Below are 17073 nucleotides of genomic sequence, written 5' to 3' on the forward strand. Positions count from 1 at the left end.
ACGCCCCGCGGAACACTGGCTCCTTCCAGCTCCGAGGAAGGAGAGAAAGCGGAAAAGAGGCAAGGATTCTCTTCGTTTCCAGCCAAGTGGACCTGATCAATGGTCCTCCTCACTTTATTGCAGTATTTGATTTATTAGCGATGCCCCCCCCCGTTTGTGTGTTACACACACACACACACACACACACACACACTCACAGCTCTGGCTCGCGTCCCTCCCTCATTTCCAGCTCCTGGGCGAATCCCACAGCTGTTTCAACTCTCCGCCGAGGGCGAGCGGGAGCGAGTGTGTGTCGGGTGAGTGTGCGTCTGTGTCCCGGCGAGGGTGCGCGCTCGGCGCCGGGAGCGCGGCCAGCCGGGTCCCGAGGCATCGGGAGGCCGAGAGCTGCCCGGACCCCCGCTCTCCGCTGCTGCCCCGTCCGGGGCCGCACTTCGGAGCCAAGGCCGTGCGCGGGGGGTCAGCAGGACCGGGCCGGCCGGGCCACGCGTCCATCGAGCCAGAGGTAAAGCGCTGGCGCGCGGGGGGCGCGGGGAGGGCGCCGCGTGGGGTCCCCCGGCCCCGGGCCCCCGGCCGCCCGCGTCTCCCGGTCCGGCGCCCCCGCCCCGGCGCACGCTCGCCTTCCCCGCGCACGGAGGCCGGCCGGCGGGCGGGCTGGCGGGCGGAGAGCCGGGCCGCGCCGTGCCAAGGGGCTGGTTCGGGCAGCGCGGCCGGCCGGGCTGGGGCGATGTAAGAACCGCCCGGGCGGGGCGCGGAGCCGGACTTTGGCGAGGGCGGTGCGGCGGGGCGGGGGCCGGGGGGGGGGGGGGCGGCGGCGGCGGCGGCGGCGGCGGCGGCGGCGGGGCCGGGGGGGCGGAGAGGCGGGAGGAGGCGGAGGGAGGGGAGGCGGAGGGAGGGGAGGCGGAGCGGCGGCGGCACTCGCCGGGGATGCGGCGGCGGCGGCGGCGGTAGCAGCGGCGCGGAGTCCCCTGCGCCCCGCGGCCCGGCCGGGCTGCGGCAAAGGCGGCGGCGCCCCGCGCGGGGTGAGGCCGCCGGGGCCGTGCGCGCGGGTGAGTGGGGCGCGCGGGGCCCAGGTGGGCGGGGCGGGGGCGCCCAGCGGCCGCAGCGCCGCCCAGGTGAGCGGGGGCCGGTCCCGACCGCCCCGCTCCGGCCCCAGCGCGGCGCGCGGAGGTGGGACCCGGCGGGCGGGCGGGAGGCTCCGGCGCCGGCGGGCGGCGGGGGGATGACCCGTTTGACCCCGCCGGCGGGCCGGGCGAGCCGGGGAAGACTTCCCATCGCGCCCCTGACCCGCGGAAGCCACGCGGAGCCCTAGAGGACCGCGGGGGAAGCGCGCCCGCGCCCGCCGGCCGCGGGGGGTGGCCTCCTTGACCCCTTTGAGTTTAGACCCAGCGGACCGGCTAGAAGCCAGGCCACGTGGGGCTTGTCCAGGCAGGACACGGGAAAGCGGTGGACCGGATCTTCAGGGTGACTGGGAACTCGCAGATACCGAAAGGGCAAATAGGATTGAAAAGACAAACTTCCTCCAGGCCAGGTCAGAACCAGTTCTCATCGCCTGTGGAGAGATGCTCCCCTCCGCGGGCTCCCGAGGGGCTCAGAAGTGTGCCAGTGAGGCGATTTCTAGGAGTGCACTTTTCTTTCTTTTGTGTGTGTGTGTTTTAATTTAATTCTTTCTAGTAGTTCATTCATTCGTTCTACGAGTATCTGTGGAGCATGTCCTCGTACCCGGTACCGCGTTAGTTCCAGGGAACCGCGACGATCAGTATCTTCCTGAGCCAGAGGCTCACTCGGTTCGCTTTCAGAGCAGCCTCATGAAGAGATACGGTCTTTGATACGGAGAGTGTAAAGAGACACCCGCAAATCCTAGTTTTGCACAGTGACCTCTGTCCGCGGTTTCCTACCTGCCTTAAGACTGAAGACCACGTTCCTTGCACGCAGTAGAGCAATCTTCCTCCTTCCTGAAAGTTCAGCTTCCTTCCCTGCCCCCTCTCCTCTCTTTCCGGCAGCTTATTTTAATCACTTTTTGAGTTAAAAGTCAATATTTAATTAACCAAGTAATTACATTCAGCTTACCTTTGAATCTGGGTATTTGCACATCTGTGCCTGCCAGGATGCTTACCCCGGCCTCTCCACCTGCCCCTGCCTCTGTCCCACAGCGACACCCTCCCTTCCTTCTGGGCAGAGAAGGGGAGGCTGCTCTAGAGCCCGTTCTCTGGGGACAGGGAAGAGGGTAGGATGGGCTTTCCCTGGAGGACAGCAGTGTCTCTCCCCAGAGCAGTAAGAGCCGTTCTCATCTCGTAGTTAATAGTGAAGGGGATTTCTTCTCTGCGCTTCCCAATACAGAGCCACTGGAGGGTTTTAATTAAATTAAAGCCATTCATACATGGGACCGACTGGAGACCACTCACCCTGTAAGAGAGGGTCTCCCAGCTTTCCTTGTCCTACATCATGGAGGGGAGAACACACATCAAAACAGTTGGTCTGGGGTGTGATTTAGCGCTCTAATAAGCAGCTTGAAGGGCGATGCGACAGGCTTGGCTGGTGGCTGCTTGGACTTTTGCTCATGAAGGATCTGCTTCCCTCGGGCCAAGTGTATATACATAAATGCCCAGTGTTGACATAACGGCCATGGCTGAGAGTCAGTGTGGGTTTGGTGTTTGGGCTTTGCGTACAGTTTTGGGGGGTTTTTTAATTTGAATTTATGGCTTTTTAAAAACCCTAATAACATGTTAAGTTTTCAAACTTAAGGGTTGAATAACGAGTTAATTGTAAAAAGCCTGGGCTTGGAGGAGGACTGTGTGGCTGTGTGGGAGAGTGAGTGTGTGTGTGTGTGTACACGCGCGTGTGTGCCTGAGCTCACGTGTGTTCATGAACACACATCCCCTGCCTGACAGCTGTGTTCAGTCGCCATCCGGAGGACCTAGTTGTAGTGTAGTTGCATACTCTGACACGTGTGCCTGTTGATTTAGGAATGACATTTCCCTCTTCCTTTCCCTGGATAGGTTTAATTAATCTGTTTGGACATGCCTCAAGGGGACAGCTTCTGGTCTCCAAAGTTAGCCAGACTTGGAATATCACCCAGCGCAGCCAAGTCTGTTCTTTGATTGAGTCCCCCAGGGAAAAAAAAAAAAAGAATATCAGAATTCCTGACCAGCTTGCCGTTTGAGGAAAGAGCTTTATCTAGACTTATGATGATGGTGTTTTATGAGCAAAACACTGATCTAACCCTGTGTACGTACTAACTTGTTTAATCCATCCCAAAACCCTGTGAGATAGATCTTGTGATTTTCATCATGTTAAAGATGAGGAAAGTGGAGGTGCAAAGGGGATCGTAACTTACTGAAAATTGGTCAGTGGTAGAGCCTGGATGCGAGAGGCCATGAGGGTCCGGGGTCCACTCTGACCCACTGCACTCTCCTCCCTCCATGACTTTGGTCTTTCTTCCAAGCACAGAGGAAGTACTTGCTCAATGGAAGAAAACACAGTAGACAATAAAGGTTAGAAAGACAGAAGCCCATCAATAATCCCCCAAATCTCCACGATTGGGGGGAGTCTCAGATTTGTTTTTGGTTTGCAGAAGGGGTGTTGCCCTAAGGAGAATGTGCAGTTGCCTCGCCACGTTTCCGACTCCCTCCCCCAACCCTCCACAAGTAGGCACACACTTTCCCTTCTCAGAATGCAAAGGCACCGACCAAATGTGGCTGATAGAGAAAAGCATGACATCGGAGGTGAAGGTCCAGGCCCACGGAAAGCACAAACGGTGGAAGGGTTTAAATTCGCCTACAGGTGAGGCCCTCTTGTGGTTGGTGATGGAGTCACATGGGCCTCTCCCTGGTGGCCCTGAGGTTCCCAGCTTTGTATCAGGCTTGGGCCCTGCATGGCTGGGGGACATGGAAGGTAGGGCTCCTCAGGCTTCCTTGTGATGACCGGGGTTTGGGGAGTCTGCAATGCCCCTGATCGGATCCAAGGCGCTACCTAGTTGGAAGATCATTAGGATCATTATAATTAATTGGCATCCCGATAAATGGTGTGATTGCCTAATTGGGATGGTTGCTAGGGAACTAGGCCTCACTTGGAGCTGAAAGGGGAAGTGGCAACTGGCCGCAGTGGGTGTTAGGGTTACACACCCAGCAGTGAAGGGGGGTGGGGAGGGCAGAAGAGCAGTCTCCGCTCGCATCTGGTGCTGTTTACTGAGCAGCTGCTGTGTGCAAGTCGCAAATGGAGTATGGGGGGTATTTTCATAAAAGGGTTGTAAAGTAATCAGGATCGTTTCTCTTGGAAGCAACAGAAAGAGAGGGAGAAAAATCTCAAAGCAGCAGAAGGAGAAAAGAAGGGACATGTTTGGCTTTTATAACCAAAAGCGCTCCGGTAACTCTAGCTTCAGGCCCGGCTACGCTCAGGGCTCAGATGCTGTCCGGAGGATCCGTCCCCCTGCATCTCTGCTCTTCCTTCCATTGGTTTCCCTCCAGCTCCAGGGGGTGGGCAGGCTCTGGCTCCGTGGTTAGGGGAACCAGACTGCCTGGCTGTCTGCGCAGCTGTGTGATCTGGGGAGCATTAGCTAACCTCTCTGAGCCGCGGTGTTGTCATCCAGTAAATGACGATGATCGTAGCACTTATCGCCTGGTTTGTGGTAAAGGGTGAAATGAGCTCGTCAATGTCAAGTGCTTAGCACGGCGCCTGAGCTCGGCAGGCCCTCAGTGAACACTGGCTGTTATCATAATTGAGGTGTCCGGGTTGGCCGCTGAAGAGTGGTCCTCTTGCCATCTCTGGTTCAAGCCCAACAGGAAAGAACATGGCTCTTTTCTGGAAACGCCTACCATCGCCCCAGGCATCCCTCTAATGGGACTGCTCTAAGTCATGCACTCACTTCAAACCAACGCTGGCCAAGGAAATGAATCGGCCAGGCCCTCAGGCCCCACCCTGGAGCTGGGGACAGAGCCACTGAGCCCCCGAAGCCCTGGAGAACATAAATTCAGAGGATCCCAGTGAAAGAAGCCTCATTGCTGGGGAGGCAAACAGCCAACACATGTGATGTGGTGGGGGGGACACTAATATGGTCCGAGGGGCCTGACCTTTTAGTCAAGGTGGACACCATGAAAACAGCTGTTGGGTGAGCAGCGTCCTCTCCCTCTCCACTGGGGTCAGCAGGCCTCGGAGGCCGTTTCTCTGTCTTAATGTCTGAAAGATACAGCCCGGCCTTGTTTCTGTTTTCTGGCAGCCGGGGCCACATGTTCTAGTTACATGAGAATCACCTGGAGATATTTGTTTTAAAAATGCCAAGTCCAGACCCAGCTGAGTCAAATTCCCACGGAGGGCCCTGGGAGCTGGGGAGTGAACCAGAGTACCACGTGTGTGTCCTACCTCGGCAGGGAGGCTGGGCAGAGGGAGCCCTTGGAGTATGCCTGTTTTGTCTTCCTGCCTGATGTAGGGGAAATGCTCTACGTGAGATTAGAGTATGAAGGTTTTAGGAAACTGCTATACAGAGCAAGAGAGCATTCCGGCTGCTTGTCAGGGCCCACGTGTTTATTGAGCAGCTACTGTGTGCCAGACACTGGTTACGCATTGGGATGAGCAAGAGAGAACCCTGTGCTTAGACAGCCTGTGGGGGTAGAGGGGACGATCCAGAATCAGTCATGGCAGTGTTGGGTTTGAGATGACCTGGGGTTCTGAGCGCTCAGGGGCTGCTGGATACACAAGTCTGGAGCTGGTTGGGGCTGGCTGCCTAAATCTGGGAGTCACCAGAGCACCGATGTTATTTGAGGCCATAGGACTGGACACGATCGTCTAGGGAAAATGTACTTTGTTCTCTGATATGTTCCCCTCCTCCCATCGTGCCTGTCCTGCATCTATTTGATGAATATTTTTAGCACACCCTACACGCTCCCCTCTTTATGACGCTTCTGAGAAATTCCCAAATTTCTGAGCCTCTGAGAAATTCCCAAAAAGCTGAGCCTCTGCTTGTCCAACTCCTCCTTGCTCAGTGATGAGCAAACAGAACTAAATATTCATCACGCTACAACAGATGCCCTTGGGAATTTAACATCAGGTAGCGTGATGCCTCCTTGGTAGAAGACCACCTGTGGACGTGGTCTTCAGAGCTTCTCCTCCAGCCCAGACCCACACTAAATAGAATTCTCTCTCACCAGAGACCACCACCATCTTGAATTCCACACAGTCTCTTAATAGGATACCAAAACATTAATTGTCCAGTGGTCCTGGCTTCTGACATGTAGCCTTGTCTTATAAAGGCCCATCCCACTGCTTTGCACACCTGGGCCCTACTTGAAATGTAGGTAAATTCGACACCAAACTCAGAGTTGTGAGTAGGTTTTGTATGAGTTGATGGACAGGGTCATTCCCTGGGACCATGAGCAAGATGTGTTTGGCCAGGTGGAAGCCAGATGTGTTAGGTGAAGAATGTTGCCAATAGACTTTCTTCTTGGCTCCTAGGCAGGCCCCAGTGGGTGACTTGACCCACCTCAGTGGCCAGAAGAGAGGAGCTTTTTGAAAGGAGAATGAAAAACAAGTTCAGGATATGTTCATGCTCTGTGGACAATCAGATCATCCAAAAGCTGCATTTCTTGCCTGTTCTAGAGACAGACACTTTCCATCTTTTTCTGGATGTCTCAGAGAAGAGGGAATCCTACTTCAGTTCCTAGTGACTTTGTGTCCTAATCCTTTGAATGTGAATCAAGATGTATTCACTGCAGGTAATGGAATTCCTGTCTGGGAGTGGTTTATGCAGTAGAAAGGTTAGTTCTCACTTAACAAGAGTCTGAGGCAGAGGATCCCTGGAGCCAGTTTGTTTGTAAAATAATGTCTTCAAAGACTCAGGATCTTCCTGTTCTCTGATCATCTGTCCTCCTCATGTCTTTGGTCTTGCTGCTTCGTTGTCTCAAGATGGCTGCTGCAGCTCCAGACATCACATCTTCATACAAAGTGGAAATAAAGAGCAGGACTCCATGCTGTTTTTCTTTTAATCAGAGAGCAAAATCCTTACCCCAGCAGACTTTGTGTCCTGTCTCATTGGTCCAGGGTTGGCTTTTGTACTCATGCCTAAGCCAATGACTGGCAAAGGGAAATGGGCTTTTCATTTGAATTAGCTCAGTGGGTCCCAAGATTAGCAGATCAGACACCCTCTTCTTAGAGCAAATATTTTTGCCAAGTTTTACCTGAAATAAATTCACAGATAAAAATAACTCATCTGTACATTTCTTAATTGATCAAATACCCTGACTATAATGTAAAGGAAAACCAAGAGGAAAGTGAGGTATAGATAAACATAGGTATGGCAGTATCTTAGACACGGCTACACTGGAAGACATAACGAAGCAGTCAGACGCCCGCACTAGTGTGGGGTCACTAAATCTGTTACTGACCCAGTGGGGTATGAACACGTGGTTTGGACAGCTCAAATACCGCAAGTGCTATGGCCATAAACAATGTGATTTTCCCAGATAGTGAACAATTACCCCAAATTTCTAAACAAAACAAACTACAGTCTTCCCTCAGTTTACTTAGTGGTTACATTTCCAGAAAATTCAGGGCAGAGGAGAACCAGGCAAAACATCTTTTGTGTTTGTATGTGAAATGGGGTTCATTTCTGAGATCAGGTAACCAGCTGTAAGAGCTGCTTCCCCCACTGTTTCCAGTGTGGGACACTGGAAAGTCATGCTAGAAATGGGGCTGTTCTTCACTGTGTGGAATGTGCAATTTATTCAGCATCCCTGCCCACTCCCCTCCCGCCCCGACCCAGGTGCCAGAAACATTTCCCAGTCACTGTGACAACCAAAAAGTCCTCACAGGTTCCTGCAGACACCCTTAAGGGCTGATTTCACCCTTCTGAGGACCATGCTGGTTTATTGCCAAGACGAGCATCTACCTCCTTAACAAAGTTGGGGTCCTGTAAACTGAGGAAGGACCTTGGGCGGGGGGCACCCACAGCTTCTGCCTCAGAGCTGTCCCAAAGCTCCTTTTCCTGTTCATCACCGTCCTTGGGTGCCTCTGGGTATCAGTGGCTTCCACTAGGGCAGGAGATGAAGAGGGTATAGAAGACTAGTCATAAAACACATCTCTGAGGATCAGTGTGTCCCAGGATTAAGAGGATGCATTCTAGAACCAGACCTCCTGATTCACACACCGGCTGTGTCCCTCTGAGCCTCAGATCCCTCCTCTGTAAAGTGGGGATAATCCTACTTAGCATTCTTGCAGCCCCCACCTCTGGCACGCACAGTGAGACATTAGTACCACGAATGGACACATGGAAATTCCTTCTAAAAGTCATTGCTTGTGCTTGTAGATCCTTTTTAGCTTCTTTTAATTCATTGAGACATAATTGACCCATAGGCACATATTGGTTTTAGGTGTGCAGCATAAAGATTTGATCCGCGGATATTTTGCAAAATGGTTGTCACAGGGAGTTTAGTTAATAGCCATCATCACCCAGTTAAATGTTTTTCTGTGTCTTGTGCTGAGAATTTTTAAGATCTGTTCTCTTAACCACTTGCAAATACATAGCATCATGAACTGTGGTCACCACGCTATATATTGTCCCTGCTCGTAACTGGCAGTTTGCACCTGTGGGCCACCTTGACCCATTTTGCTCACCCCTCGCCCCCCACCTCTGGCAGCCACCAGTCTTCTCTGTCGGAGTTCCGTGTTTTGTTTCGTTTTAAGATGCCACATCTAATTGAGCTCCTACAGTCTTTGTCTTTTTCTGTTCGACTTATTTCACGAAGCATAATGCCCTCCAGGTCCACCCACGTGGTCCCAAAGGGCGGGGTCTCCTTTCTCGCAGCTGAGCCACATTCCGTGGTGTGTGTCTACACACCACCTCGTCTCTGTGCACTCATCCATCCCTCAGCGGACACCAACGCTCCTTCCATGTCTGGGCCGTCGTGAGTAAGTCTCCAGCGGACATGGGGGTGCAGGTATCTTTTCCAGATAATGAGTTCATTTCCTTCTTACAAATACCAGAAGTGAAATTGCTAGATGCTAGGGTAGTTCTGCTGCTAATTTGGGGGGGAAACCACCCACTGCTTTCCACACTGCTTTCTTTTTAGCTTCTCGAAGGGGTTCTATACCACTCCTCTCAACCGCCCTACCTGTAAGGAAGGCTGTGGATTGCCCCCTCCCATCACCCCATGTCCCCCTCCCCACCCTGACCCCACCCAGCCCACTTTTAGACCTCAGGCCAGCTCAGGAAGGGAGCAGACCTTGGGGACCAACCTGTAGGGCTCCGAGCCCTATCTTGGGAGCCCAAGGTGGGCTTCTCACCACGGACTCAGGAGGTGCTCGTAAGCAGAACAGGGCAGCTTGTACAAATCCCAGTACCCAGGCCACACCCAGACCAATTAAATCAGTGCCCTGGAGGTGGGGCTGGGGCTGGGGCATCAGGATACTTGGGAGCTCGGGGAGGGGGGGGGCTCCAGTATACAGCTGAAATTTAATGCTGCTAATGCAGGAAGAGAAAGTGCTGGATGGGGTGGGTGTCTCCTGCTAGGCAGTTCTGCAAATAGGTTGTGGCAGCTCCTGTAATGAAACCCTCCTTCCAGTGGCCAATTGTACTTACAGTAAAGTCCAGACTCCCTGCTGGAGGCTACCCTGCCCTGCACTGCCTGGCCTCCGCCCCCACCTCACCCCACTCCTCCAAGCTTATTACACTGTCACACTGGCCACATCAAAGCTTGTTCCAGCCTCAGGGCCTTTGCACTTGCTCTCCGCTCTGCCTAGACCTCACAAGTCTGGCTCCTTCTGATCTGTCAGGTCTCAGCTCAAACATCACATCCTTAGATAATACTTAGAATGACACACCTGTTTTATAACACCTCCTACTCTCTGGAATTCTCTCAAGGTGCTTATTTGTTTATTTGTCCTTTGTCCTCTCTCCTCACTAAAATATAAGCCCCTGTGGCTACAGGAAGCAGGTCTGTCTCATTCCCTTCTGTATCCCCAACCCCCAGAACGATGTACGGCTGAGTCTGAATCTAGGGTTTGGGGATCCTTGCTCAAAGGCGATGCTCAAGGTAAAGGTGTCAAAACCAGTTTGTCGTTTGCAAAAAGCAAAGGTGGGAGTGGGAAGGGTTGCTTTTGCACTCACAGGTCCCTGAACCAGAGCTGGGGTTCATGCTGTCCTCACGCACAGAGGGGTGGCCATCACCCCCAGGCCACAGCAAGGACATGAGGCCCTGCCGAAGGCTCCACTTGGGATGTGAGTGTTAATGCGTGAGATCAGTGGCGTGACATTTCTGCAGGTGCCCTGAGAAAGTCTCCTCTCCCCACTTCTCCCCCTTAATGGCCCCTCCTGAAAAGAGCTATCACAGCTCAGGAGACCTGCCTCTCACCTCCTCTCCTGAACTCACGCTCCTGAAAGCTCACATTTCTACACACCAGGCAGCATTCTAAGTGCCCACTCAGGTGAACGCGTGACAAGTCCGTGATGCTGGTTGGCTTGTCTGCTCAGGCTGCTGTAGCAGAAGACCAGACACTAGAAGGCTGTTAAGCAACAGAAATTTCTCGTCAAGGTCAAGGTGCCAGCAGATTCAGAGTCTGGCGAGAGACCACCTCCTCAGTCACTGAGGACACTGTCTGGTGTCCTCATATGGCAGACGGGCAAGGGAGATCTATGGGGTCTATTTTAGAAGGACACTAATCCCATTCTTGAGAACTCTACCCTCCCCAAGACCCCACCTCCTAATCCTGTCCCACTGGGGATTAGGTTTCAACATACGATTTTGGGGAGACACACACATACCATCTATAGCCAGAGACCTCCTAATCCCCATTTTACAGACCAGGAAAGTGGGGCACAAAGAAGTCTCTCCTTGTTCTGTCCTATTAGAGTAGGACGTCACAGGCTGGCAAAGCGGGGCCTGTATTCAGCTCACAGAAATGTTTAACCTGCACACTGTTTTGAACATTTTCTTAAAGTCGTCAGATCTTTAAGAATTGTGAGATTTTACCTTTTAGAAATTTAGAGTTTCCAGGTTGTGGGGAAAAAAAGGGAGACGCGGGCCATATCTGGGCCTGAATTCCCATCCCCAGCGATCTCCACTCTGCCACAGTACCCCCCCATTCCCTATTGTCTGAGGCTGAAGTCAGGTTCACTTGCCATTGGCCATTGCACTTGCCCTGCTGTCCTCATCGTGGAGCAGTATTTCTTTGTACTTAGCCTCCACCGGAAGTGTAGAATGAGAGCTGGAGAGAAGGGAGCGTGTGGGCTTTTCTTACCCTGGGCCCCCTTCACTCATTCATGCCCCCCCCCGTGGTCCTTGGATTCATCCGCCTGCCCCCCCCCCCGCTATTTCTGAAGACCACGCATCCCAAGTTTGTTTATAACAACAGAAGTCTAATGTCTGTCGGGTGCTGGGTTGCCAAGCATTGCCACATCACAACACTTTCGATCAAGGCCTATTATCATTCCCATTTTGTAATCGAGGGAACTGAGGCACCACGTGCGGTGCCCCCACTGGAAACGGGCTCCTTACCATTGCTCGTCTTGGTACCCTCAGTGCTCAGCTAGCTGGCTGTTTGAAACAATGCTTGAGAGAATGAATGAATGAATGAGTTCTCCTCCCCGCCTTCACCCGATTCAAGCCATTGGCCGCTGGAGACCAAACATCTTGATTCATCGTCGGTCATTTGTGACAGTTCAGTCGGAGGAATGGGCTCGAATCAGGGTCATTCAAGGCTGTTTGGTTGTGTTTCTGCTTTGTAACCACAGATCAGCCCCAGCTTGAAGCAACAGTGAATTTGTAAAAAATTCTGTGGGTTGCTGGGTGGTTTCCTGCTTTTCCTGCTTCCTGTGATATCAGCTGGAAGATCCAAAATGCCTCCACTCGAATGGCCTGCAGCTCACTGGGACCATCAGCTGAATCCTCCGTGCTCTGCCCCACGGCCTTTTCCCACAGCTGGGAGCGTTTCCTCACAGTATTGTGGTCTCGAAGTAGCCCGACTCCTAGGAACACAAAAAGGACAGCCGCCAGGACTTCTAAGGATTTAGCCTAGGAAGCCCTAGGGCCCCCAGAGCAAGAGTTGCAGGAGGAGGGGTTCCAATGGGGACAAATGCACCCCAGATTTTTCCTTCTCTTGACATTCCTTTTAAGAGTCAGAAGCCTCATGAGAGGGTGTGATGGACTGACTTGGGTCACATGATCACCCCTGGGTCACACGGCAGGAGAGGGTGACACATCTTGGCAAAGGAGAGAAAATCCTCAGAAGGAAATTGGGTTTCCAGGATCAGAAAAAGGGGACCAGATGCTGGACGAGGTTAGGAACCACTACTCGGCCCCTGAATAAGTAACTCCCCCGGGGTCAGCAGTTAACATTTTTGAATGAATGGCTAGAAGATGGATGGATGGATGGATGGATGGATGAATGCATTTTCTAAAAATCTAGTATAAATAGAAAGCCCAAAGGGCACCTTGGGTGGCTCACTCAGTTAAGCGTCCAACACTTGATTTTGCTCGGGTCATGATCGCAGGGTGATGAGATTGAGCCCCACATCAGGCTCCATGCTGGGTACGGAGCCTGCTTAAGATTCTCTCTCCCCTCTCCCTCAACCCCTCCTCTCTCCCCCCAAAAAAGAGTAGAATGCCCAAATCTATGTAGCATCTCTTCCAGGTCAGGGGCCCTGTAACCCAGGCATTGCTGGGGGCCCGAGAGCCCTCTTTATGGGGCCAAATCAGCTCCCACAATTGCTGTCATGTCTCAGCATCCTAACCCCAAAGATGGGGCTCATTTGAGCTGGCTCCTGGAAGGGAGAGCATGTGCCGTAATGAGGAACCACCAGCACAGGAAGTGTGCTCCCACCTCCCTAGACCCCACGCCACCTGGACACTGGCAGCCAGCCCTCACGCCCTCTCCAGCCACAGTACACTAAGCACACCTGCTGATACCCAGTGAGGTCCCGCCCTGCGGCCCACAGTGAGACCCGCAGCAGGAGAAGTTGATCCGAGCCCAAGGAGCACCTCTAACCTGTGGCTTTGCTCCCTTGGCAGTCTATTTCCAGCTGCTGATTAGACTGCACAGCATGCCAGGGTTGGAGATGGACCTGTCATGCAAAATTCTCTCCACTTGCGTCTCTAAATTTAGTGAGTTACTTGGTAAAAGTTGCTTCAGACTCCTTCCCCCACCAAGGAGTACAAAGCTTCTCAAATAATTGTAAGTGCCAGGCTGTTACCAAGGTGAGCTAATGAGAAGCTCATCTGCTAATAGCAGGGGCGTGATGGGTGAGGATGGCGCTCACGGCGGTGGATTGGGTGGAAGGGGAAGAAATAATTGGATTATTAATATGGGGCCGCCAAAATAGGCCTTTATCCCTTTATGTTCCTCTCGAAGGGAACTGTGGTCTCTGGAACCATAAATACGTGTCCTGTGGGGGTAAACTCTGGGGTTAAAAAATAGAGGGGATTGGAATCCTCAGTCCCAGCCGAGGCAGTCTACACTGAGAGCCAGCCCACAATTCGGGGTGAATAATGACTCTGTTCAGGTCCAGCTTATTGCTTTTGGCCAAAGGCCTTTTGCAGAAATAACTTTGTAACTAGCTGCCAGGGAAGCTTTTGTCCACAGCTGAGACAAAAGAACAAAGAACAGAGGTGGGAATTTGTGTCTGATTCCCATTTCCCCTAAACACCTAGCAAGAACAACAGGTGTGGCCTACCTGGAAGGTGTGGGCTGGGGGAAGGTAATGTCCAACCTCCTCTGTGGCAGGCTGCCACTCCTGCTCCTGCCATACTGGTCTTTATTCTGTTCTTTAAACCAACCAAACTCATTCCTACCTCAGGGCCTTTGCACTTGCTTTTTCCTTTGGTTAGGAAGCATTTCCCCTACAAGTGACTTCTCACTACCTTCTAGTCTCAGCTCAAACATCACCCCTTCCTCGGGGCCTCCCCCGATTTACTCTTCATCCCGTTTCCTTAACAGTTTTCTTCAAAGCTCTTAAAACGACCTGAAATTTATCTTCCTTTATCATCTGTCTCCCGCACTGGGATGTTAGTTCCTTGAGGGCAGAGGCCTGACCTGCTCCATGTTCATGGCTGCTTCCAGCATCCTACATAGTACCTCGCACATAGTAGGTGCTCAGGAAAGCTCACATAGCTTTGAAGGGTTGCAAATAGGCCTCCAGGCAAGCTCCAGAGGAGCTTTGTTTGGTGTGCTCAGTGTCTAAAATGTATTGAATGTTTTCATTTTAGAAACGATGTCTCCATTGTGGTCCAGTCCTCACCCCCCAACCCGGGCCCCTAAATCCAGACCAGGTCACTCATTTCTCTTGCCAGACCCCTGCAGGCATTTGAGTTTGAGGCCCCACTTTAGACAAAGGCCACTGCATGCAGGTTTCTCTCTTCAGAGGTAACCAAACAACATCCAAGCTTCTGAGCCTAGGCCGAGGACCAGCCCGCTGGACTCCAGCCAACCCAGTCCCGTTGACTGGATGAAGGCATGGTTTCCGTAGGCAGGGCGCAGTGGTCCTCCTCTTAGGGGCCATAAATGACATGAATTTCACTGTGTGAACCTTCTGAGCCTTCTGAGTCATCAAGGAAGGAGTCCCTATAACTCCTCCTTAGTGGTCTTCAAGGAGTCCCACTCCCCTTGTTAGAAAAGTGCCCTTGGCAAGCAAGAATCCAAGAGCAATGTCATTACATTTGTTTCTTTATGCTGCTGTCCATTGATGGCAGGGGTTCTCCCATGGGGGCGATTTCATCCCCCAGGGGACATGAGGCAGTGTCTAGAGACACTTTTGCTCCCCACAGTTGGGGCAGGTGCTTCTCACATGGCACAGGGAGAGAGGCCAGGGAGGCTATCGACATCCTACAGTGCACCCCCCAATCCAAGGATGACCCAGCACCCACCCCCGACAAGCCAGCCAGCTGCCCAATGACACGGCACGGCGGCCTCCTCTCCTGGATGGCTTCCATGGGCCCGGTGGCGGGGGGCCCGGAAGATCAATGAGCCCGCCTCAGGAGTGTCATTCCCACGTTAGCAGGAGGGAAGTGAGGACAGTTAGGGGCCAGTTCCCCAAAACCAGGTCACACACTTCACTTGGGGTTTCTGGGTTTTTTAGTGGTTTCCTTTCTACTTAAAAATGAGGAGGCAGAAGTGTTTTTTTTTTTAAGGGGGAATTAATGGTTTCCATGCCACCAAAACAGGAGAAGCTTCATTCTCTGAAGTGTGTGGTGGGGTGGGGGGTGGGGTGCCTGCTTTCCACATCCAGGGAAAGCTTTTCTCTTTGCCTCTTCTGCTCCCTTCAGAACCTTCGGGACCTGACACCACTGACTGAACCCCTTTGGGTCATAGGAGATGGAGGTGTGGGGTCTGGGGAGCCTTTGGGTCACCCAGGGCTTCCTGAGGCTCAGGGATCTTTAAGCTGGGCATGGCCACAGACTCCAAAGCTTGCCAGATGCAGACACGGCATCTGACTTGGTTTAAGTTTCACTTCCTAGAAAGGGTGCTGCTTGCTGGGGAGAGGCCCCCGTGGCTCTATCTGCCGTGGTGCCCTGGCCTCTGGGACTTGGCAGGTGCCCCTGTGTTTTCACAAGCCACATGATAGCCAGCGTGCTAGTCTACACCGTGACCTTGACACTCCTCCATGGAAAGGTGGAGTGCTGTCCCCTCCTTTTGAATCTGGCCAGTCTTGTGAAACCAATAGAGAAACCAATAGAAGGTGGGGCGGAGGGGTGACGCTCGGGGAACAGCAGAGAGAAGACCGAGTTCAGTAGGAAAAACTGAGGCGGCACCGCCCATCGCTGGGACATGCACCTTCCGAGCCGGAAGCTGCCACTTAAGAAATCAGAGCCCACCCCTGAAGCCACCATACAGGGAGGAAGGAGAGGGCCCCTAGGTCCTAGCCAAGTGCCCGTAACAGCCACCCGATGAATCAAGTCCCCAGTCCTTCGGTCATTTCAGCTGTGGCCTCAGCCATTCCAAAACAGAGACCAGCCAGCCATGCATTTAAAAAAAAACGACTTTATTCTGCTGAAGTCAAAGATCACTTGTTATACAGAAATCATCATTGGAGCACTTGGCCTGTGCCCGTCTGTCCCCCATTCATTCATTCATTGGTTCATGCAACCATATCCAGAATCTCCCATCTCGCGCCCTCGCTGCCCCTGCCCTGGTCCAGGCACCGTCTAGGCAGCTTTCTCTCCGGCCCTCCCGCACCCACCCTCGTGCCCCTCATTCCGTTCTCCGCACGCCACCAGAAGGATCCTGTTAAGACCTACATCCAATCTCAACACTCCCAGGCTGGAACCTTCCAGATCCTCCGCTCACTCCAACTAGTACCCTTCCGATCACTCAACCCCACGCGAGCCATACGAGCCCCCGCTACGTGCCGCAGACTCCGAGGCACACTCCTCCCCCAGCATACCTGCACGTGTCTTTCCCCTAGACCTGGAACACCGTTCCCCTAAGTATCTGCAAGGCACATTCCTTCCTCTCCTTCAGGACTCTGCCCGACTGACAACCCCCACATTTAAAGATGCAATCCCCCCCCCCCGGCCAGCGCTTGTGACCTCCCTCTCCTGCCTCACCCCCTGAGGACTCATCACCTCATGCCTGTGATTTATTTTGGTGTCTGATTCATGAGAGACTATGTATTTCTGGATCCTCAGCACATAGACGAGCGCCTGCGCAGAGTAGGTGCCCAGGAAATATTTGTTGACTAATTACAAGAATTAGCAGCCAGGCTGTGCCGGGGGCTGGAACTCTTTAGAGAAGAGACAGCCCAGGGCGCCTGGGTGGCTCAGTTGGTTGAGGGTTCAGCTCGTGGTTTTGGCTCAGATCATGGTCTCGTGGCCTCAGGGTCCTAAGGTCGAGGCCTGCACCAGGCTCCCCACTCAGCTCAGTGTCTGCTTGAGGATTCTCTCTCTCTCCCCTCCCTCTGCCTGCTCGCTCGCTCTCAAATAAATAAATCTTTTTTTTTTTTTTTAATCTAAAAGTGTGGGGGGCGGGGGAAGAAAAGGAAAGAAAAGAAAAAGAAGAGACGAGACGAGACAGCCTTACCCCTGTGTAACTTCCAGTGAGAAAACAACCCCCACAAAATAAAGACCAGAAGAGGAGAGTGCCTGAAGGATCACATGT

At 53.0% G+C, this 17073-nt stretch overlaps 1 protein-coding gene across 4 annotated transcripts in view; it reads left to right on the forward strand.

Annotated features, from left to right (window-relative positions):
- The first annotated feature begins 205 nt into the window (after positions 1 to 205).
- The window catches only part of SULF2 (sulfatase 2), a 112996-nt gene continuing 96128 nt past the window's right edge, over positions 206 to 17073 (forward strand). For 2 of the 4 annotated variants that reach the window (XM_045082129.1, XM_045082131.1), the window contains exon 1: positions 931 to 1046. The gene's annotated coding sequence lies outside the window, so the exon portion shown is untranslated. Of the gene's footprint in view, positions 297 to 321; positions 503 to 930; positions 1047 to 17073 lie in introns of those variants that run through there. The other 2 variants (XM_004746246.3, XM_045082130.1) reach the window with 2 other exon arrangements.

This window comes from Mustela putorius, unplaced genomic scaffold, assembly GCF_011764305.1.
Source record: "Mustela putorius furo isolate JIRA1106 unplaced genomic scaffold, ASM1176430v1.1 tig00000592_pilon_pilon_pilon, whole genome shotgun sequence".
In the NCBI taxonomy this organism is placed as follows: Eukaryota; Metazoa; Chordata; class Mammalia; order Carnivora; family Mustelidae; genus Mustela; species Mustela putorius.